Here is a 25,000-nt window from a genome sequence, read left to right on the forward strand (position 1 = left end):
TTATTTTTCACGCAGTTGGACACAAGAGGAAGAATCGCGTACATTATAATTAATTCCATCGAGTCTACTCGAAGTACTTGTAGAACATAGCACGTACAACAAGTCATTTTCAATTGGTGGTGAAAGAGTAAGAGTCCGTACACAACAGACTAGTTGCTTGTGGAGCTACTGAAGAAAATCCAAAGAAAATCCTCTCTGGAAGTCAAACACCTAGGTTGAATATGACTTCTTTTCCTGCAAATCTCTACTCGCAGAATTGGAGGGTCTAAATCCAGATTCCCAAAACAAGATCGAAAAACTGGTATGTTTTGAATGTGTTCTTGTTTGTCCCCTCTATGTTTAACCCCTTGTGGGCAATAAAGAAATAAAAATGGACCTAATGGTGCCTTCTATCACCCAGCAGGAACGGCTGTGTGGTAAGTAGCTTGCTTACCAACCACATGGTTCTCGGTTCAGTCCCACTGCGTGGCACCTTGGGCAAGTGTCTTCTACTATAGCCTCGGGACGACCAAAGCCTTGTGAGTGGATTTGGTAGACGGAAGCTGAAAGAGGCCCGTCGTATATATGTATATATATATATATACATATATATATAATACGTATATATATATATTTATATTTATATATTTATATATTTGATCCTTTATATTGAACACTCAATATTTCATCTACATTCAATACTTTCTTTCATGGTGCCATCCATTTTTATTTTATTTTATATTGTATATTGTATATTATATTATATATTGTATATTCCATATTCTATACCCCACATTAGTTCTGCAGGAATATAAATAAAACATAAAAAACAGACAGTGTTGGAACTCTATTAAACAAAATAATATATTCCTCTATACACAATCATACAAAAAACCCCTCTTTTTTTGTATTTATTTTTACTCGCATATATATATATATATATATATATATATATATATATATATATATATATATATATATATATATATATATATAATAGTTATCGCCAAGCCAACATGGCAGTCCCAAAATTAGGACGAAAGCTGCCGTGAATTAGCTCCAAGAAGCCATCGCCTCTAGCTAGCTATGTGACACACGAAACCTGTGTCCTTTATAACCTTCGAACAGGGGAGGTCAGCAGTGTCCCCCTGCTGGTTTGGCATCTGCAGACTAGTTTCAGGGTGTTGCCCCTTGTCAATGCAGAGCAGCCAAGCCCCAGCCAGGCGGCGCTGCTGACTATCTGTTCGAAGGTTATTTATCTAATTTCAGTGGAATCTATCCACTGGTTTTCAGAAATAGAGTTATTAATATTTCTAAGTCTCTCTAAAGGAGACTACGGCAGCGGTACTGGAAATTAATAGTTATCGCAGATGCCAAACCAGCAGGGGGACACTGCTGACCTCTCCTGTTCGAAGGTTATAAAGGACACAGGTTTCGTGTGTCACATAACTAGCTAGAGGCGATGGTTTCTTGGAACTAATTCACGGCAGCTTTCGTCCTAATTTTGGGACTGCCATGTTGGCTTGGCGATAACTATTAATTTCCAGTACCGCTGCCGTAGTCTCCTTTAGAGAGACTTAGAAATATTAATAACTATATATATATATATATATATATATATATATATATATATATATATATATATATATATATATATATATATATATATCATAAATATACAGGGATTAGCATTGAGTTGCTTCTCCAACATACTGAAAATTTAGAAATAGCAGTCAAAGAACTACTGATTCTAAACTACAAATTTTTCTCTAAACGGATGGCGATATTTATGGCACACATAGAACAAAAAACCGGAGGGAAAAGCATAAACAAAACAAGTCTTTAGTTTAGAGAAAAATTTGTAGTTTAGAATCAGTAGTTCTTTGACTGCTATTTCTAAATTTTCAGTATGTTGGAGAAGCAACTCAATGCTAATCCCTGTATATTTATGATGATAAATGGTTTTACCGATAAAGGTTTTTTCATACTGAACTACTTGGCAAAATTGTTAATTATTAATTCTATTATTAATTGACGATTCCCTGCCCTTATTTCTTGTATATATATATATATATATATATATATATATATATATATATATATATATATATATATATATATATGTATGTATGTGTGTTTGTGTGTCTGTGTTTGTCCCCCCACCATCGCTTGACAACCGATGCTGGTGTGTTTACGTCCCCGTAACTTAGCGGTTCGGCAAAAAGAGACCGATAGAATAAGTACTAGGCTTACAAAGAATAAGTCCTGGAGTCGATTTTCTTGACTAAAGGTGGTGCTCCAGCATGGCCGCAGTCAAATGACTGAAACAAGTAAAAGAGTATACATACATACATATACACAAACACACACACACACATACTATCGACTAAATTACGCATAAATGAAAATAACACTGACATCTCATTTTAACAAATATATTTACCAAAATTACATTTTAATATCATGAAATGCTAAAGTGTATATTTATTCAATAAAATCGCCATTGGTTGCAACCACGGCCTCTAAACAATTTCGGAATCTCCTGTTCAACTTTGGTGTTACAAGGTCTTTGGTCTTTCGTTCAACTGCGACCCACACATAATAATCAAGCGGGCTGCAGTCTGGGGAGTTAGGTGGCCAGCTGTTAGAGGTCATGTCGCAGAGATTGTTTCATAGCCATGACTGGTTTGTGTTGCATGGTCCAGAATCCTGTTGCCAGTCATAGGGTCTTCCAGCAGCCACCCTCTTGACCCCGGGCAGCACTACATCCTCCAGGCACTTGATGTAGGCCTCTGTGTTAAGTGTGAGGCCGTGTGGGAAGATGAATGAAAGCATAACGTCACGATCACTAGTGATCACTCCAAACACCATGTTGTTGACTGAATGTTGTTTTTTATCACTCTCAGATTGCACTGCCCTCAGATTGACACACAAACACCCTGAAATGTTCGCATTGGACTTTCCGGCGCAAATGCCAAGCAGTACAGCATGTCGTTTCCAAATTTCTGGCAGAGTGAATTGCATCATGGTGCTGTTTTTCTCATACGGTACCCAACTGACCCAATAATACTTTGTAGTCGATAAAATCAAAAGCAAACAATGCGCATGCGCAAAATTAAAAATATAAAATGGCGACAATTTACCCATCGCATCCTCCACACACCTACATATATATGTGTGTGTGTGTGTGTGTGTATACAAACATGCATGTGTTAAGCGTTTATGTCAATGTGTGTGTGCGTAGTGTATGCAAGTGCATATACATATAAGTGCATGTGCGTGTGTGTGTCCATGTGTGTGCGTCCATGTGCATGCGAAGCACGAGTGCGCGCTAGCGTGCATACGTGAGTGTTATCTGTATTAGTCGTTTGATGTAAAAGAGAGAACCCACAGGCCAATCAGTAGGAGAGATCAATGCGTTCATTTACACACACACACACACACACACACACACACACACACACACACACAAATTTATCGTGTTTAGCTTTGGCCTACATCTAAAAAGGAAGTAAGACGAAGACAGTGTCGTCACTTGAGATCGAATCAAGTATGTGAGGAAGAAATTGAAGTTTAAAGGGTGATGTGGCATGATGCAGTAACAGAGAGATGTGAGCGAGTGATTGTCACGATATGAGTGATTAACAAGTCTGTGATGCAAAGATACAAAGTGGAAGATTGCTGGTGGAACTAAGAAATGAAGAGAAAGGCAGAAAGAATCAGCGTCAAAAACGGAAGCCAATAAGAGACAAGTTGCGAAATTACAGTAAAATGAGGAAGGGCTAAAAACGGTTAATAGCCGAGGTACAGCCGCATCTAGCATCGGGCGTGGCTGTGAGGTAAGAAACTTGCATAGTTCCGGGTTCAGTCCAATTGCGTGTTACCTTAGGCAAGTGTCTTCTACTACAGCCTTTGGCTGACCAAGCCTCTGTGAGTGGATTTGGTTGACGGAAGCTGAAAGAAGCCCGTCGTGTGTGTGTGTGTGTATGTGTGTGTGTGTGTGTGTGTGTGTGTGTGCGTGTGCGCGCGCGTGTGTCGCATCACCATCGCTTGACAACCGATGCTGATGAGTTTACATCCCTGTAACTTAACAGTTCGGCAAAAAAGAGACCGATAAAATAAGTACTAGGCTTACAAAGATTAAGTCCTGGGGTCAATTTCTTCGAGTAAAACCCTTTAAGGTGGCGTTCCAGCATGGTTGTAGTCAAATGACTGAAACACGTAAAAGAATAGAAGAATAAAGATATTTATTCACAACAATAAACCCGTAGTATATAAATAATTCTGAACAAACAGAAGGGATAAAAATTTAGTAAGTGGTTCACTAAATAGTCAAAAAGACACCAATATTACTACTTCTCAGAATTAATTCTTGTCTCTGTCATTGGAAAACACTTACAATAAGATCCTATATCTCAAATATGTATACAGGCGATTAGGATTTGAAGCCAAAACCTCCAAAAATACATGTGGGGCCTTGTGGAAAACTGGAAACATCTTTCAATCGATACCCTTTAACTAGTGTTACGAGAAACTATGACTCTCTGAGCGTACTCTGTGTGTGTGTGTGTGTGTGTGTGTGTGTGTGTGTGTGTGTGTGTGTGTGTGTGTGTGTGTGTGTGTGTGTGCGCGTGATGGAGAGAGAAAGACAGGAAGGAAGGCTGAAGGCCCCGGTATAACGCTCAAAACCTTATATATTCTATAGAATATTTGCATCAACTTGCCATGACTGATTGCGCAAATTGTATGCTGACCAGTTGCTTTTCTAGTCTATTCTTCTCAGGCTGTGTGTATGCATGTGTGTGCATGTGTCTATGTGTGTTTATGTCAGTTTTTGTGTGTTTATGTCAGTTTTTGTGTGTTTGTATCTATCTGTGTACGTATGTGCGTATGTGCGTACGCACGCGTTTGTGTGTTTGTGTGGGAGGGGTCCGCTTTACAATCTGGTTGTTCTGAGAAGAGAAAAAGCATACAGATTTGCCAGAAAAGTCTATGATCAGTTCAAAGAATTTAATACACTACCTTATACTAACGTAAATCGTGCAACCTGGCACTAAACATGTCATCTTATCAAAGCACTTGAGCGAGCGAAAAAATGTTACTTATTAAAGGTTACCACCTCTAAGAAAAATACCAAAATGGTCTTGTATAAATTCTTAAGTGAGACTTACGTCTCTTTTATGGAAGTAAATGGGAAAGATCATTCTTTCCAGAAACGCATTTATCAAAAATATCAAAAATATCCATGACAAATCAATTGCATTAGGAGACGATCGTATTGTTGCACGTCATACTAAAGTAGACCTGGTTGTAATTCAGATTGCAACTGTATATTCAATCTCCGACATGATGAATGTATCTAAAGCAGGGAGCAATGAGCAATAAGTATTCATGTTGAAGTAATTGTAGAAAATGAGTTATTACAGTTTATCAAAGAAGTTACTGGGGCATGCTAAACTTTTGCACAGCAAATTAGAGTAACATAAATTCCAGAAGTTTTCGAACTGAACTCATTTGAAAGAAATTATAATTGAACACTTTTCTAAGTCAAGAGAAGAAAGGAATCCAAGACAGAATCTTCTTACTTACTTAGAGACAACCAAAAAGATTATTTTTCACGCAGTTGGACACAAGAGGAAGAATCGCGTACATTATAATTAATTCCATCGAGTCTACTCGAAGTACTTGTAGAACATAGCACGTACAACAAGTCATTTTCAATTGGTGGTGAAAGAGTAAGAGTCCGTACACAACAGACTAGTTGCTTGTGGAGCTACTGAAGAAAATCCAAAGAAAATCCTCTCTGGAAGTCAAACACCTAGGTTGAATATGACTTCTTTTCCTGCAAATCTCTACTCGCAGAATTGGAGGGTCTAAATCCAGATTCCCAAAACAAGATCGAAAAACTGGTATGTTTTGAATGTGTTCTTGTTTGTCCCCTCTATGTTTAACCCCTTGTGGGCAATAAAGAAATAAAAATGGACCTAATGGTGCCTTCTATCACCCAGCAGGAACGGCTGTGTGGTAAGTAGCTTGCTTACCAACCACATGGTTCTCGGTTCAGTCCCACTGCGTGGCACCTTGGGCAAGTGTCTTCTACTATAGCCTCGGGACGACCAAAGCCTTGTGAGTGGATTTGGTAGACACACACACACACGTATATATGTGTGTGTGCGTGTGTGTGTATATGTTTGTGTGTCTGTGTTTGTCCCCCAACTTCGCTTGACAACCGATGCTGGTGTGTTTACGTCCCCGTAACGTAGCGGTTCGGCAAAAGAGACCGATAGAATAAGTACTAGGCTTACAAAGAATAAGTCCTGGCGTCGATTTGCTCGACTAAAGGCGATGCTCCAGCATGGCTGCAGTCAAATGACTGAAACAAGTAAAAGAGTAAATATAAGAATCTTTACTATTGAAGTAAGCATTAAACCGGTTATTGCTGAACAAACGCTAACTTGAATGTTGTCTAACAATAATCTGCATCAGTATACCTGAAACTTTTAACAACTTGGGTCATAACGCTACTTCTAGATCAGCCACATCGTCCATCCGTTGAATTGGTATTTCAATTTTTCATTTTCTATTACTAGATAAACCTTCGTTGGACCAAGGATCTGCTGGGTGATAGAAGGCACCATTAGGTACATTCTTATTTCTTTATTGCCCACAAGGGGCTAAAAATAGAGGGGACAAACAAGGACAGACAAAGGGATTAAGCCGATTACATCGACCCCAGTGCGTAACTGGTACTTAATTTATCGACCCCAAAAGGATAAAAGGCAAAGTCGACCTCGGCGGAATTTGAACTCAGAACGTAACGGCAGACGAAATACCGCCAAGCATTTCGCCCGGCGTGCTAACAATTCTGCCAGCTCTCCACCTTGAGTCCATTCTGTCAGGAAAACGCATGTTTGCTGTTCCTGTTCCTGTTAGAAAATTTCTAAACCAACTTCAAATAAAACGCATAGCGCTAATATTCTTGAGTTTATTTCACGAACAAATATAACATAAAATTATTATAGATGACAGTAATACATCCTTCCCTACATGAGGTGAAGACTGTGTCGATGATGAGATCTCTATACTATGCTTCAAGAACAGACTTTGTTCAGCGATATAGGCGCGGGCGTATGTGGCAAGAAGTATGTTTCCTAATCACATGCTTCCCAGTTTGGTCCCAGAGCGTGGCACCTTTGGAGGTGCCTTCTATTATATCTCGGACCGACTAAAGCCTCCTGAGTAGATTTGATGAACGGAAACTGAAATAAGACCGTCATATAGAGACAGATAGATGTGTATGTGTGTGTGTGTGTGTGTGAATATATATGCTGTGTGCAGTGAATAAACTGTCGTTTAAATTATGAAAAAATAAAAATAAAACTGACACATCATTTAAACAGGTATATTTACTAAAATTACATAAGAATAACTTCAAATACTAAAAAGTAAATTTATCCAATAAAATTGCTATTGGTTTCAACAACGACCTCCAGACGGCTTCAGAATCTCCTGCAATTCTTCTGGACGGTTTCCTTGTTTAAGTTGGTGAATGCTGTTATAATCCTTGCCTTCAGTATATATATATATATATATATATATATATATATATATATATACAGAGAGAGAAAGGGAGAGAGAGAGAGAGAGAGAGAGAGAGAGAGAGAAGAAGGAGAAGAAGAAGAAGAAGAAGAAGAAGAAGAAGAAGAAGAAGAAGAAGAAGAAGAAGAAGAAGAAGAAGAAGAAGAAGAAGAAGAAGAAGAAGAAGAAGAAGAAGAAGAAGAAGAAGAAGAAAAGAATGAGACCTCGATATTAGAGAAATAGAGGATTATTATATATGTTATAATTTAGAACAAACAGTAAAAGGTTGTCATAATAGTACTCGGAGTTTCAAATGTCGGAGCGAAGAGCTACGATACATTCTCGTTGGCTATTAATGGCAACAAACGCTATGACAAATCGTTGAATAGAAGAGAATTAACTCTAATAAGTGGGAGAAATAATTAAAACATACACGCAACTATATTCTCACAACACATAGACATAAAACTTCCTGCGTTTACAACGTCTACATACGTATACACTCGCACAAACATGTATATGTACACACACACACACACACAAACATATGTGTATGTAGGTACTCGTACTTATACCTTGAAGACAATAACACATACTCACAACTCCTACATAATAATCTTATTACACTAAAGCTAGGCCGCAAGTCTATAACGCCATTAATAAAGAAGCTAGTGCCATCGCCGCTAGATTTAAATTAGATTTTTAAAAAGGAGATCCTTCCAAAAGAAGAGGCCTTTATAACTATTAAGGACTATAAAAAGAACTTCCTATCTAATCTTAAATGCAGATTAATCAACCCTAAAAAATCAGAAATTGGTATAATTAGTAAGGAAATTTTTTTTAAATAACACTAAAGTAAGAAGGGCAGCTAATTTAATACAATGGTCTAATAGTAAGAATAAAGCAAGATTTACACAATTTATACAATATTGTAGATTTTTATGCATCTATTTCTAGAAAAATGCTAAAGCCCTCACATTTGCAGGCGATTTTACAGAGATTAGTGAACACGATAAGCATATAATCCTCCATGCTAGGAAGACCTTACTCTTCAGCGAGAACGCAGAATGGGTTAAGACAGCAGACACAGAGGGTTCTTTCGATGTGAGCATGGGGTCATATGATGGAGCAGGTATATGCGATCTTATTGGACTATTCCTGCTTGACACTTTAGGAAAAGATTTTCCTGGTGTATATTTCGCTATTTATAAGAACGTTGCTCTAGCTTTAGCTAAGAATACCAATGGACCAGGACAAGATCGGTTAAGGAAGGATATTATCCATCTTATGAAAACTTTCGATCTTAGCATAACAATAGATACCAACCTGACGGTTGTCAGTTTCCTTGACATATCTCTAGATTTACAAAAGAATATTTACAAACCCTATAGGAAGCCCAACGCAGGTTCCTGCCACCCCGCCCCCATAGTGTTTAAGAATTTAGTTAAGAATATTAGTAGGAGAATTTCTAGCCTCTCCTCCAATATAAACATATTTAATAATGCTGCTCTACTATATAAAAATGCCCTTAAAGCTAGTGGATTTAAAGAGGAAATAGCTTACACCCCTACTATTAGACCAGAAATAAAGAAACGAAAATACAGACACAAGAAAACTATATGGTTCCCACCCCCTTACTACCCTGAAGTGACCTTTAATATAGGTAAATATTTCTTGTCACTTTTAAATAGACATTTTCCAATACATCACAAATATAGAGAACTCTTTAATAGGCATAACCTCAAAATTAGTTTTAGTTCCACCCCAAACTTCAAAAGCATTATTACGCAAAAAATACAACACAACACGAAGCCGGCTTTTCCTGCAGGGATAGACTTATGCCCACTAAATGGAGCTTGTATGACCGCGGCCATTATTTATGAGGCCACCGTAAATTCCATGAACGCTAATGATACAGTTTCATCGAAGAGATATGTGGGTCTCACGGAGGGAAATTTTAAAGCAAGATTCAACAATCACACCTTAAGCTTCAGACACTGGAGCAAGCGAAAAACTACCAGATTATCCAGTTATATATGGTTTCTAAAAGAACAAGGTGTTAACTACAGGATTTACTGAAAGATCTTAACCAAATGCAAACCTTATACCAATGGTAGTGGCAAGTGCGGTCTTTGTAATATGGAGAGATGGCTCATCTGAAAAAGTTCCTTAGACCCTGCTTCATGTTTGAATTCAAGAACTGAGCTTTTTTGATCATGTCCACATATCACAAAATACTTGTTACGGTTTTGGGCCCCCCAAGGTCACGGCTAGAATCACATTTCGACTATGTTCCTGCACAGGCTTTCCCATAACTTCCATTAATTCTTTATTTTTTATATATATTTTTATATATATTTTTCATTTTTTCCTTTTTAATTGTGTGTGTATGTAAGTACTCGTACATACACGCATATCCACACACACTCGCACACTACTGAAGCTTATAAACAAAACCAAATGTCGTAAGTCCTTTAACATTTTTCAACACTTTTCAAACTGAAAAAAGACATTAAAAACATTTTAAAATGCCCCCCAAAAAGGCACTTTTTCTGATAAAACCAAGAACTTATACCTTGAAGACAATAACACGTACTCACAACTCCTACATAATAATCTTATTACACTAAAGCTAGGCCGCAAGTTTATAACGCCATTAATAAAGAAACTAGTGCCATCGCCGCTAGATTTAAATTAGATTTTTAAAAAAGAGATCCTTCCAAAAGAAGAGGCCTTTATAACTATTAAGGACTATAAAAAGAACTTCCTATCTAATCCTAAATGCAGATTAATCAACCCTAAAAAATCAGAAATTGTTATAATTAGTAAGGAATTTTTTTATAAAATAACGGTAAAGTTAGTGTGTATATGTATATATATTATATGTATATATGTGTGTGTGTGTGTGTGTGTGTGTGTGTGTGTGTGTGTGTGTGTGTGAATATATGTGTATGTGTATATGTATGTATATGAGTGTAAGACTGTATCCGGTGCATAAGTGCGACTTTCAGACACACCCTACTTCATTTATACCGATACGCATATACTTGTATATGTGCAGGTGTAGGTGTGTGATAGAAGTGTGTGTATATGCATGTGTGTGTACATATATATATGTATACGTGTATATGCAGGAATGCGAATGTATGCCTGTGTGTGTATATATATATATATATATATATATATATATATATATATATATATATATATATATATATATATATATATATATATATACATATATTTATACGTATAAATGTCTAAATATATATGTATTGTTATGCGTATGCATGTAAGCGCCTATGTGTATATGAGGATGAGGTTGCGTACACACACACGCACACACACACACACACGCACACACGCACACACACACACACACACATATATATATATATATATATATATATATATATAAGCGTCATACTAATACATCCTTTTGTTATTTACACCACCTGTCCTCGTCTGTTGTTGTTTTTTCGTATATTCTCCCATATATATATATATATATATATATATATATATATATATATATATATATATATATATATATATATATACGCGTGCGAGTGTGTGCAGATATGTGTGCATGTACGAGTATGTACATACAAAAATGTTTGTGTGTGTGTGTATATGTGTGTGTATACACACACACGTTTGTATGAGTGTATAAATATTTAGACGTTGTCATCACAGGACGTTTTTATGTCTATGTATTGTGAGAATATAGTTGCGTGTATTTTTTATTTATTTTTCCACTTATTACAGTTTTATTTCCTTTTATTCAACGGTTTTTTCATAGCGTTCGTTGCCATTAATAGCCGACGAGAATGTATCGTAGAACTTCGCTCCGACATTTGAAACTCCGAGTACTATAATGACTACCTTTTACTGTTTGTTCTAAATTGTAAATACACACACACACACACACACACACACACACACACACATTTACACACATATATATATATATATATATATATATATATATATATATATATATATATATATATACATATATGTGTGTGTGTGTGTGTGTGTGTGTGTGTGTGTGTGTGTGTATCTTTATATATATATATATATATATATATATATATATATATATATATATATATATATATATATATATATATATATATACATTCACGCGAGTGCGAAAGTATTATCTTTGTGTTTATATTTGTCCCAACAATCGCTTGACAATCAGACAATCATTGTTGGCTCGTATATTCCCCGTAACTTTATGGTTCAGCAAAAAAGACCGCTAGGATAAGTAACAAAAATATAATAGCTGCGATGATGGCATCAGATCTGTTGTTGATGACTTCTTTTATCAGCAAGCTGAAAGCTTCTTCACCAATGGGATCCAAGCACAGCAACACCGATGGAAGAAGTGTGTGGGCCACAAGTGGGACAATGTTGAAAAATAAACGTCATTTGGTCATATTCCATGAGAGTTTCTTGGTCAGCCTATGAACTTTTCAGCCAAACCTCGTATGAGCACTCTGAAGCAGAGATGATTTTTAATGACTTGGTGGCCATAACCTACTGTGAGAAAGTAACCACATAATTCTGGTTGCTCATTTGCTTAAAGGTTGTTGAGTGGTAGGATAATGAGGCTGACAGCAATGATGGTGGGGTGTTTGTTCTGAGGTGATTCCCACTACGTTATCCAATATATCCTTCCTTTTTTTAAGGTGACAGGATAAAATTCGACTACTATTCTTTGCAGCTCAAGTAACTACCGTAAAGTTAGCTTCATTGGCTCGTAGAAAAATTGGAGAAACCTGTTCAAATCAAATACGAAAAATAACTTAAGATCTTTGCAATTTTTATGAACAGACTGTCCCATAAGAAACAAGCAAAGTGACAATACAATAGTGAAATACTAGTAAATACATGCAGAGAGATGTACAGTGTTGAGATGGATGGTAAGATTCTGCAGATAAAACTGCTTAACTCTGCCAACAGTTACCTATCATAACACAATCGGCAGACAAAGATATTTTCCCAACTTCCTGCTGGCACACCTCGTTAAATGTAATTGAAAATTGGTATACTGGTGTGAACCACACAAAACGTTGAAACAAATTATAGATCTGAAAAGTAATAATGTATTCAAAAATCATCAACAGGAAACAAAGAACTGAACTAAAGTTGTGGAAGCACCTAGTATTAAACACAGGATATAAGAATCACACACACACATACTCATACACATACACACAAAAATTTATATATACATAAATACAGACATACATACATGCATACATACACACACATACATGCATTGCATATATGCATGCATACATGGCAGCTGTTAACTCATAGTTGAATGTAACTGTCACTGACAAATTATCTTATCCCAGATTTTAAAGACAATGGTTGTCTGCAGCGACTGTGCTAAAATTTAAAGTCAACAACAGCTTGCACAACACCACGGAGATTCTCACCTACGAAACCAAGTGGTTTGGAATCAAGCAAGAACAGTATCTTCGGCTTCGCAAATGCGGGTGTCATTTCAGAATTTCCTTCTCCAAGAGAGATGTCTAAACTAAGACTAGAGATCTTTCACTCACAACTGTTGAATGTTGGCTCTACTTGACTCTGAGTTCATACGTCCCTTGACATGTTTTGTTTTTTTCCTGCAAGGTATCCGACTTAAACCATCCTCCTTACCTGGCAGGCTTGGTAAGGTTGCCAGTTTAGTTGCCGACGGACCGACCATGCGTCATGCTGTAATGGGTTACATGTTATCAATAGCACCAAGAGCGACCTAACATCAGCATACACACACACACACACACACACACACACACACACACACACACACACATACATACATACATACATACATACATACATACATTACATTACATTATATACAAACACACATACATATATTATAAGAAAAATTCGACTCTATCCCCCACTCATGGCTGCTAAAATCTCTACACTTGGCAAAAGCACCTACAACCTTAGTTGCTGTCATTGAGATTCTCACAAAATCCTTGACAGCAATCCTCAAACTTACAACTGATATTATAAATATTCGAAAAGGAATATTCCTTGGAGATAGTCATGTCATTCAGTTTATTTTGGCATTAAATTCCTTATCATTCCTGCTACAAGAATCAAATTGCTGTATACTAGAGTAGTGGGGTATATAGTGAGTACAAGGTGTTGATGTGGCTGCGTGTATGTTATTACAAGAGTTCATACAGAGATGAAAGAATAGATTCAAGGTCTATATATTTACTACATGAAAATATCTTTTATTCTTCTTTCGATCAAAACACATGGAATCAAATTGTAGAAGCTAGTTGAATGAAATAATCTATGCAAGAAAGATAAGAGATAGGAAATGTAGAACAGCTAAGTGGTGGCGTTCAGTCATATCTGCTATAGGGTGTATAAGAAGAAGAAAAATGACATTACGACAAAAGCTGTAACGCTGAAAGTTAGCAATGAACTTGCAGTAGCAAAAGTTGAGCTGGTGCGAAGATGATCATGAGAAGCTGGACTTGCAGAGATAAAAACGGTGTAAGCCATACACTAAACAAAGCCATACACTAAACAAAGCAGGATGTTGAAATGAGCTGGTTACTGTACTTGCGACGAAAAAGGAATATTAACAAATCTGGGATTTGAAACTTCCATATGTAAACCGGTTGAAATAAATTTTAGCGGCGTTGTTGACGGGGGAAAATGTCTGCTGGTTTCGTGGAGGAAGAAATGCTGTTTATTCAAAATGTCGATGGTCGAGCGTTCGTCAAGTTCAAAAATGACGCGAAATGGATACGATGCTGTGTGAAGATTGATAAATGGTGATCTCAAAAGCTGGCGATAGTGAACTGATTTTTTATTTACCAGAAAGGTAATAGCGAATAGCAATCATAACAGAGCACCTAGTTTAAAAGCAAGGTACAGAACCATCGAGAAACGTTGACTCAACACGCATGTTAAAGGTGAGAGAAAAAGGTGCAGACTGCCAAAATCCGATCCAGAAATTCTAACTTCTTGCAATTCCTGAGGAACGGAGCTGAAGAAAAGTGGCGAAGAATGTGGGATGAAAAAGGTACCGTGCAGTTGAATAGGTTTCAAGTTTCCTCATTTTCTGGCCGTGAGAAACGGAGAAATGGCTTTTGAAACAGAGTCAGAAATTCACAACAGCAGTATAAAGCAATAAATATGTGGCGAAATTGTAAACTTGACGCGAACAGCAGATCAAAAAAACCGAACTTGGTACGAGGGTGGATCGTGGCGGTAAGAAAAATTGTCATAGATGTCGAAAGTAGCCAAAGGAACTGGAAAACAGCCATGCTGTCGTCGTTACAAGAAATTGAATTGCCTAGAAATGAACGTTGGCAGGAAATTAACTCAGCAAATACGAGTAGAAGATTTGACAGCCATTTCTACCAAAAGGTGATGCAAATAACGTTATCAAAAACGCTGGAGGAGGAGTATGAGGTGAAAAATGTATGTCAGAATTATTTTCGCAATCCGTATGTTGAAAGACGAAAAAGCAGTTGTAACAGGCTTGAGGAGTTTTCTGACCGGAATTTTTTTTTACAATATGCTAGATAATGATATTATATCATGGAAACCAGAATTAATTGACAAATGTTAGTAGTTTTGCTGTAAAAAAAATGTTTAACTTTTAACGTATTGGCATAACGTTTGATTGAAAATCGGCGTTACTTTGGTAGCTGGACGAATTTTTTTTCTGAAAAAGGTTCTAAAGTTGGTCGCATATATTTCTGAAAAAAGTTCAATGGTTGTCTTCTGTAAAAATTTGTAATACAGGATGATTCATTGCAGATATCATCGTCGCTTGAGTTGAAGAAAATTTTAACATGGAGAGTTGTAGAATAAAACTAAATATGTCGGGTGGTAACCAATTAGCTTGTGATTATTCTCCAAAGTAGAATTCGGGATCCACGTCGGTTGATCACCAATTAACGTAATGGAATATATAGTCAGTACAAGGTGTTGATGTTGCTGCGTGTATGTTATTACAAGAGTTCATACAGAGATGAAAGAATAGTAAAGAATATATTTACTACATAAAAATACCTTTTATTCTTATTTCGATCAAGATACATGGAATCAAATTGTAGAAGCTAGTTGAATGAAGTAATCTATGCAAGAAAGATCAGAGATAAGAAATGCAGAACAACAGCCATGTGGTGGCGTTCAGTCATATCTGCTATAGGACGTAGAGAAATAGATGAACATAGTAATGACGTGGATGGCTCTAAGACTAATCGACTAAGGAGCGAAAGCTGGGTTAGCAAGTTGTTTGTATTAATGGAACGCTAGACATTCTAGAAACTTCCAAGAGAAACGCCAAGCTTCTTGAATAATTAAGAATCACGTCTTGTGACAATGATGCTTCGAGAAGGTTAGAAAAGGGAGGTTACTCTATGATCTTTCTTGCAAGGGAGATCATTCAACTGTCTAGCTACCGCTACACTAGGATCTACAACTATTAGAGATACTTATGTAACCCACAATTTCTTTGTTTATGACCTGAAGAGTTATGCTAAAAATATTAACAATTCCAAAAACAGCTGGAGTTAACAACATTTTCAGCTAACATAGGAATGGAGTCGGCCAAAAGAAAAGTGTTTGTATTTGATTGTTAAAATCTTTCAAATCCCAAACCTGTGCACGAATGGTTTCTCTATTTTTCGTATTCTACACAAAAAATGCTACAAATACCTAGGCGTTGATGAAAAGATTGACCCGAGAATATTTCAACAGACTTAGAAAAATGCAACAGTCGGAACTCTCCTCTTACAATAAGACCAAATCGCCATTTGAGATATATGACTGGCCAGTTGAGGAAATTTACTCCATAGACAATCTACTCCCTGCGAGATCCTGATATCAATTGGAAATAGTGATACCGACAGGCTCTACCAAACAAGAGATGAAGGGGCAGCTTTCGAATGTCTCTCTTAGACAGCTAAACAACAGTAGCAAAAATATATACGCATAAACCTAAAGCTGAAAAGCGAAGAGAATAACAACTTACATGTCGGTAGTGAGTTTCTCAGGAAGTACTAGCTTGATGATGTACTCCCATATATCCTCCAAAACATTTGGACTAACATATCTCTAAGAAACGTAGATGTGAAACGCCCAGCATACGGAAACAATGACTATGCATAGACATGTTTCCCAAAAGACAACAGTAATATCGACATGAAGTGCAACTTCGCTTGAACTTGTGACTGCTACATCACATTTCTTCGAAGGCTATGCATTTTCAATCCAAGAAACGGAGATTTTTACGAAATACCTAATAAACAAAAGACGCGGTGAAGCCCTCAGAGCCCCAAAATACAATTGAAAGTGTTGATTATGTCACGTTTCTTTGGAAAACATCACACATGTGATTAACAGCTACCCATAAATATCATTAAGATACTACCTCCCGATGCAACATGACGTTGTGAATAAAACAATATACAATGCCATTCAGAAAAAAGACTGTGCTGGAATAAATATAGAGGATCCCCCTATTATTGAATACATACACAAACATGAACACAAGGAATACTGGTGGAACATTCCCATCAAATCCAAGTGCAAACATAATAGACCGGATATTGTAGTTTGGGACAGAAGAAAAAGTACGTCCTGAGATTGAGGTCAGCTGCCCTACTGATGTGAATATCTCTTCGAAAATGCACGAGAAGAAAATGACTACGGACAACTGCTTCGAAGCCTCCAGCTTCAATATCCAGATGTATAGTAATAATAATTGTTGCACTTGCTTTTGTGAGTAAATACTGAAATGACAATCTGGATAAGCTAATGTTTTCAGAAAATGAAATCAACCAACTGAATTGCACATTACAAATACAATCTGTAAGTGGAAAAACAAAAGTATGCAAGACTTTTCTCAAATTCAAAACGTGAAATTCATTTTTTTATCTACATTCCAACGTTGGAGCTCTGTATCTTTGTTAGAAATCAGTTCCTTTCTTACGGTAACATTTCATGGCATTAAAAACACAAGACAATGCACGTATGCACACGCGCGCGCATGTACACACAAACATACACACACGCACACATACATACAAATATTCTTTTTTACTCTAGGCACAAAGCCCGAAATTTGGGGGGAGGGGGCCAGTCGATTAGATCGACCCCAGTACACAACGGGTACTTAATTTATCGATCCCGAAAGGAGGAAAGGCAAGGTCGACCTCGGCGGAATTTGAACTCAGAAGGTAACGGCAAACGAAACACCGCTAAGCATTTCGCCCAGCGTGCTAACGTTTCTGCCAGCTAGCCGCCTTTACATACATACAAATATTGGAGCACTTGTTATGTGACTAACTGCCTAAGTATTAAACTTGAGCAGCAGCGTTTTACAAAGGCAGAAAGAACACATCTAACCCATAAAGCGCTGGTATTTGCACTTACGTAGCATGGACTGCTGAGCACATTTTTATGAAAATGAGACTACCATGGACACATAAAAAACAAAAAATAGTTAAAATATCTTCTTAATATATAATGGTGGCAAGTTTTACATCATCTGAAAAGTAATTAGTTGAACTATTAGTCCTCTTGCATCCTGGGGGTATCGGAGCGTTCGAGTGACATTAGACCCCAACAAACGCCCATAAATTAAATGAACTTCTCTGGGCCACGATCGTGGACCGTCGCGCTTTGTGTTAATCAAAAGATTACAGCATGTAATAAGATCTACAAATACAATGATAGCCATGTCCACACCCATGCATACATGTGCACATATATACACAAACACACACACACACACACATATATATATATACATACACACACACACACATATATATATATATATATATATATATATATATACACACACAAACACAGACATGCATGCATAAAACATACATGCACATATCTGACTCATCCCACGTAAAAATTTTGTAACCCTACAATTCAACCCGGAGTTTTAGTGGTAAACCTAACTGAACACTCATACTACATACTTCTTACTTTACGTGAGCTGTCGAAAACTCCTTGTATGGATGGATGGATGGATGGATGGATGGATGGATGGATGGTTGTAGAGAGAGCGAGAGAAAGAGAGAGATGCACAGATATGTATGCACAAATACGTACGCATGTATATGTGTGTACACACACACACACACGCACACATATACAGACAGAAAGACAGACATACATACATGCATACATGATGGCTGCAAACTCTTGTTCGAATATTGCCATCGCCTAAGCGAAAGTCCCATACATGCGAACGCTACGGCCAGCCATTTTTTGATAGGTCCTACTTTTTTCAAGCGATTCCTGTGCATGATGATTTTTTATAGTGAAGAAAGGATTTGCACAAATCCAATCTCACTCTCTGAACATGGACAACATAAACTCGAAAAGAAGAACTAGTCTACATCATCGAATATTGTCAGTGTCGCAGGTTTTCTTTCAGAGTTTCCCTCTTCTTGAAAGATGTTGTGACAATAACAGTGGGGCCTCCCACTGCCAATGGGCCAACTGCGCGCCTAGATACCAACCCAGGTATTTCCACGTCTCTGCGCATACATACACATGTACACATATTGTTGGATTTCGTTGACTACTCATGAGCTCTTTCGCCCTTTGACAGGTTTTATTTTTTGCCCTGCAGTGTGTCCAGCAACCTCCTCACCAAGCAAGCTTGATGGGGTTGCCAGTTTAGTCGCCGATGACCCAACCATGCAACAGGTTGTACAGAGTTATATGTTATCAGTAGCACCCAAGAGCGACCTGGCATACATACATACAATGTCTTTACAGCGCCAGTACTCATGCCAACACTTGGGCTGCTTGACTGGACGCTTGATGAGATCCGAACATCCGAACTATTGATATGAAAATCCGGAAAATACTAGCACACATAATTTCCACATAAACTGTGACGTAGACCGCCTCTACCTAAAACGAAAACAAGGTGGCAGAGGCTTAACATCGATCCAAAATGCCTTTGAATGTCGTATCATATCCCTTCGGCAACATTTTTTAACCACCAAGTGTCGAAATGCATCCCTTGACCTTTGATGAAGCTTATAACATCATAAGAACATCATAACATCATAAGACTTGGAAGGCAGCTCCTTGAGTAGCATTCCTTTTTTGATTACCTTAAATAAGTGCCCAAAGAAGTCGCACTACTCTACCGCAACGTATCATCAGATGAAAGGATGAGCATTTATGGGCAGAAGTCCATACATGGATATGTCTGTAGACAGCTCAGAGATGATAATAACAAAGATCATCGAAGCGAATAATCGGGTTACTACCTCCCACTTTGAAGGGTATGCGTTTGCAATCCAGGAACAGGAAATTTCAACCAAATACCTGATGCACAAAAGTGATAGAGATGCAGGAAAAGCGACAAGTGTAACAACCGATGCAGACTTTATGAAGGTAATCCCGAAGATATCATCCACAACATATACAGTTGTCCGAAAATGTCATCACGGTATTATCTACTGATGAAACATGATATTGTAGCTAGGACACTATATAATGAAATCTATCGGAAGGATAACACCAAGGACAAAGAAATAAGAACCCACAATATGATAGAAGCCATAGCTATTCATAATAAAAAGGAGTACTGATGGAATATACCATGGGAAACCTCAATAAAATATAAGCACAACAGACCTGATATAAGGATTTAGGACAGAGAAGAGAAACTGTGCACAGTTGTGGAAATTAGCTGCTCAGAAGATGTCAAGATAAAACTGAAGATAAGTGAAAAAGAGAATACCTACGCTGAACAATTAAGAAATCGGCAGCTGCTCTATCCAGATTACAAGTTCAGGTTTATACCAGTAATTATTGGGGTCCTGGAATATGCAACACACAGCCTAAATTTTAATCTTGAGAAATTAAGATTTTCAAAACTAGAAAGAAGAAAGCTGATTCGAAGACTACAGATACAATCCATCACTGGAACTGTAAAAATCTGTAAAACTTTCCAGAAGTTTATCATTTAAGTATATATGAGCATGTCTTGATATGAAAGTATATGCATGAGAAGACATACATAAAACAAAACATATAAATCTGCACATATACATACATATATGCAAACAAAAATACCCTGTTGTTGATGTTGAAATTCCAATGAAGGAGCTTTGGATCTAGGTTAGAAACCGGTTTTTTCCCTATTGGCAAGAAATCTTGAAATATACTGAATAATGCCATACATACATACATACATAATACATACATACATACATACATACATACATACATACATACATAAAACAACACATACAAATCTGCACATACATACAAAAATATCCTGCCGATGTTGTTGAAATTCCAATGAAGGAGCTTTGGATCTAGGTTAGAAACCAGCTTTTTCTCTGTTGGCAATAAATCTTGAAATAAAATCGAATAAGTACATTCATACATACATACATACATACATACATACATACATACATACATACATACATACATACATACATACATAAGGGAGATACATAGCTGTATATAAACAGCTAGATGTGCAAAAAAACTGAATATATAAATATAGAGTAAGTTATAAATTTATTTTAAACAAAAATTACTAAGATTGCAACTGTTAGTTTCACGTGTTATCGATTTTCAATCAATCAATTTAGTAAATGAGGCAGCTATAGGTGTTATTACGGTATAAACTACAGAAACTGTTGAATATATCACCTTAACTGTACTAGACTACTTCGTATTGTCAGAAGGTTATTCTATAGGAATATCAGTCGTTTGTTCACTTGTGTTTTTGATATTTCACGATAAAAAAAAACGGATTATATATCAGTTATGTAAAAAAATTTTGATTTTTTTCTTTTTCTCTTTTTTGGGAACATGGATGAATGCATTATGCGAAAAACCAGTTTTCAGCTGTAGATAATTCAAAATGTGTTCACAAAAAATTTGCTTTATGAAGACATAATGATCAATTAAATTATCTGATAGCTGAATGCTGTAACGTCAAGTTCTATAAAAACAAACCAAAATATTTCTTCAGACAATACAAATAAAATCTGGGTTTTTGTTTATTTTATTTATTTATTTATTTTGTGAAGATTTTTCTTTTCGTCGTTTATCAACCTGATGGTTTGATTTATACAATGATGTTCTAAGCACGTCCAATAGTTTTGTATTTTTGATATTCTTATTTAAAGATAATTGTAGTATATATCATATATAGAAAGAGTATTGTCGCTTTCAAGGCTTCCTGTTCAGTTGCCTCTGCCTCCTCTGTCTGTAGGGCTTCAAATCGATTGTGGAGAGCCAACTGGAAAGCTTGTTTTGACTTTTCTTTTTTCAGTTTCTGAACATCAAATTTCACAAGTGGATTTGCTTGTCTTCTCCTTGTTGAAAGCTTCACCTTGAGTTTCGCTATCACCAAGTGGTGGTCCGATCTAATATCTGCTCCTCGCTTGGCTCTCACATCTTAAAGTGAACTCCTCCAACGTTGCCGGACTGCGATATGGTCGATCTGGTTTTCTGTCTGCTGATCTGGTGATACCCAGGTGGCTTTATAGCAACGTCTGTGTGGGAAGCAGGTGCCTCCAATAATAAGTTCGTTGACTGTACAGAAATCAACTAGGAGTTCCCCGTTTTCATTCAACACTCCGAAGCCATTTCTTCTCATCACTCTCTCTCTCTCTCTCTCTCTCTATCTCTCTCTCTCTCTCTCTCTCTCTCTCTCTCTCTCTCTTTCTTCCACTATTGTGACTTCCAACTTTGGTATTCATGTCTCCCATAAGAATCAACATGTCTCTTCTGGGAATCCTGTCTACCATTGTCTGTAACTGGGAGTAGAAGAGGTCTTTTGTGTCTTCCTCCGCATTGTTTGTAGGTGCATAACACATAATGATGGACACTTGTTGGGACATCTTACGACACTATGGTGTGCCAGAGAAGATCGTGGGCATTATTCGATTACTCTACGAGGAGTTTTCTTGCCAGGTCATCCATGCTGGGAGATTGTCGGAGGAATTCAGGGTCAGCACGGGAGTTAGACAGGGCTGTTTGTTGTCACCGCTCCTGTTCCTCGTCGTGCTGGACTGGGTCACCAGGACAGCCTACGCTACCTCCAGGAAAGGTCTTCAGTAGACACTGATGAACAAGCTGGAGGACTTGGACTACGCAGATGATCTCGCGCTACTGTCACATCGCCTGCAAGACATACAAGATAAGGTAGACCACCTGAGGGAAACTTCACGGCGAGTGGCCTTGAGGATCAGCCAGGAAAAGACAAAAGTGCAGCGTATTAACAACAAGCAGGAATAGCCAATCATAATCGAGGGGGCACCTGTGGAGGATGTTAGTGAGTTTGTCTATCTTGGCAGCAAGATCAGCAAATTAGGTGGATCAGACAAGGACATCACTGCAAGAAGCAAGAAGGCTTGGCATGCCTTCGCTATTCTTCGGTCGGTATGGAAGTCCACTGCCATCTCAACTCGAACTAAACTCCGCTCATTTAGTTCAAACGTAAAATTTGTGCTTTTGCATGGTTCTGAAACATGGAGAGCCACCTGCAGCAACTACAAGAAGATCCAGACCTTCATCAACAAATGTCTCCGACACATCCTCTATCTGAAGTGGTTCGACAGAGTGCCAAACACCGACCTGTAGGAAAGGGCCAACCAGGACCCCATACATGTTCAGATTAGACGAAGGAAATGGAGATGGATCAGACACACACTGCGGAAAGAACCCTCAAATGTGACACGAAAAGCACTTGACTGAAACCCGCAGGGGAAAAGGAAGCGAGGACGCCCGAAGCAGACATGGAAGCGGAGTATTTTGAACGAGCTCAGGACCACCGGCCTAACATGGGAAGCAGCCAAGAAACACGCCAATAACCGCAAAAAGTAGAAAATAACTGTTGAGGTCCTATGCTCCACAAGGGGAAAAAGGGATTGAGAGTTGTCGCTTTATTACGTCGATTCCATGCTTCAAAATCAATGAAAAACCAGGTGATACATGTTGCCTGTCAAATGTAATTTCAGCATGAAATAAAATATATGCAGGTATATATATGTGTGCGTATATATATATACATATATATATATATATACGCGCATGCACACACACATACACACTCACACACACACATGCACGCGCGCGCACACACACACACACACACACACACACACACACAAACACACACACACACATATAAACAGTAAGTTGGTGAAAGCAAAATAAGCTAAGCATGGATAACGCGAAATAGTGCTCATATGAACAGAAACTTAAACGCCAATCTCTTCATGAAGGGTTATAAGTCAGCTATAACAATCTTTATGGAATTGTTATGCAGGCAATAAAGTAAGTAAACAGGTAGGTTCCGGGCGTATTTATATGGAGCACAAAATACGGATTTACAGAATAAAGAAAAGAAAACGAAACAGAACGGAAGAATTATGTAAAGTCATCTTTCGACAGCTATTTCAAGACGGTCATAAGTTACGTAATGACCATATTCATAAGTTGTATGTTCGTGATGTCACAGGTATATGCCCAGCGACAAGTCCGCATTAAATTGTTAAAGTAAGTTACACCCTGTCATATGCTATACACATACCTACACATATATACATATATTTATATATACATACATATAATTACACATACAAACCAACGTATATAAACATTCGTACAACATACATATATATATATAATATATATATTTGTATATATATATATATATATATATATATATATATATATATATATATATATATATATATGTATGTATGGGTACAGGACGTCACCAGCTGTAAACAACATGAAGTACGAAAACAAACGAGTTAAATACGCAAACGAGAGGAAAAAATGGAAAACAGGACAAGTAATACAAAGAACGACCCTTCATCAATTGTCGGCTGTCTATCTACTCCTCATTTTGAGCATTCAACGACAATATGAATCTTCGAAGACAGTTGCGCCCATAACTTCCAAAATAAAATTGTGGATTTATGGAGGATCAAAGTTGGGAATAAAGACAGGACAGTGGAGACATATAAGGAAACAGAACGAAAACAAACGTGGATGGTCGTGAGACCAGAATGAGGGGGAAATAATGAACGCTGGGAGGAATATTTTCTTTGAAAAGAGAGAAGATAGAAGAGAGAGATAGAAAACATCCAGTCCTTAGGACGTCGTGCAGAAGGAAAATGGTCACGTGAGGAAAATAAAGATGGACGACCGGAGGAAAATAAAGATGGCTGACCGGATCGCGGAGAACCTCCGAGACATTAGACTTGGCAATGACACCCCGATCTCGCGCCATTTCCGCTCTACCGGTCATTCATTACAACACCTGTCTGTGTTCGGATTGTCTTTGCACAGGGGCCATCCGGACCCCCGCCTTCGCCGTGAACAAGAATTAATCTTCTCTCTTCGCTCTTTTGCGCCT

This window comes from Octopus bimaculoides, chromosome 9, assembly GCF_046866305.1.
Source record: "Octopus bimaculoides isolate indiv1 chromosome 9, ASM4686630v1, whole genome shotgun sequence".
Taxonomy (NCBI): domain Eukaryota; kingdom Metazoa; phylum Mollusca; class Cephalopoda; order Octopoda; family Octopodidae; genus Octopus; species Octopus bimaculoides.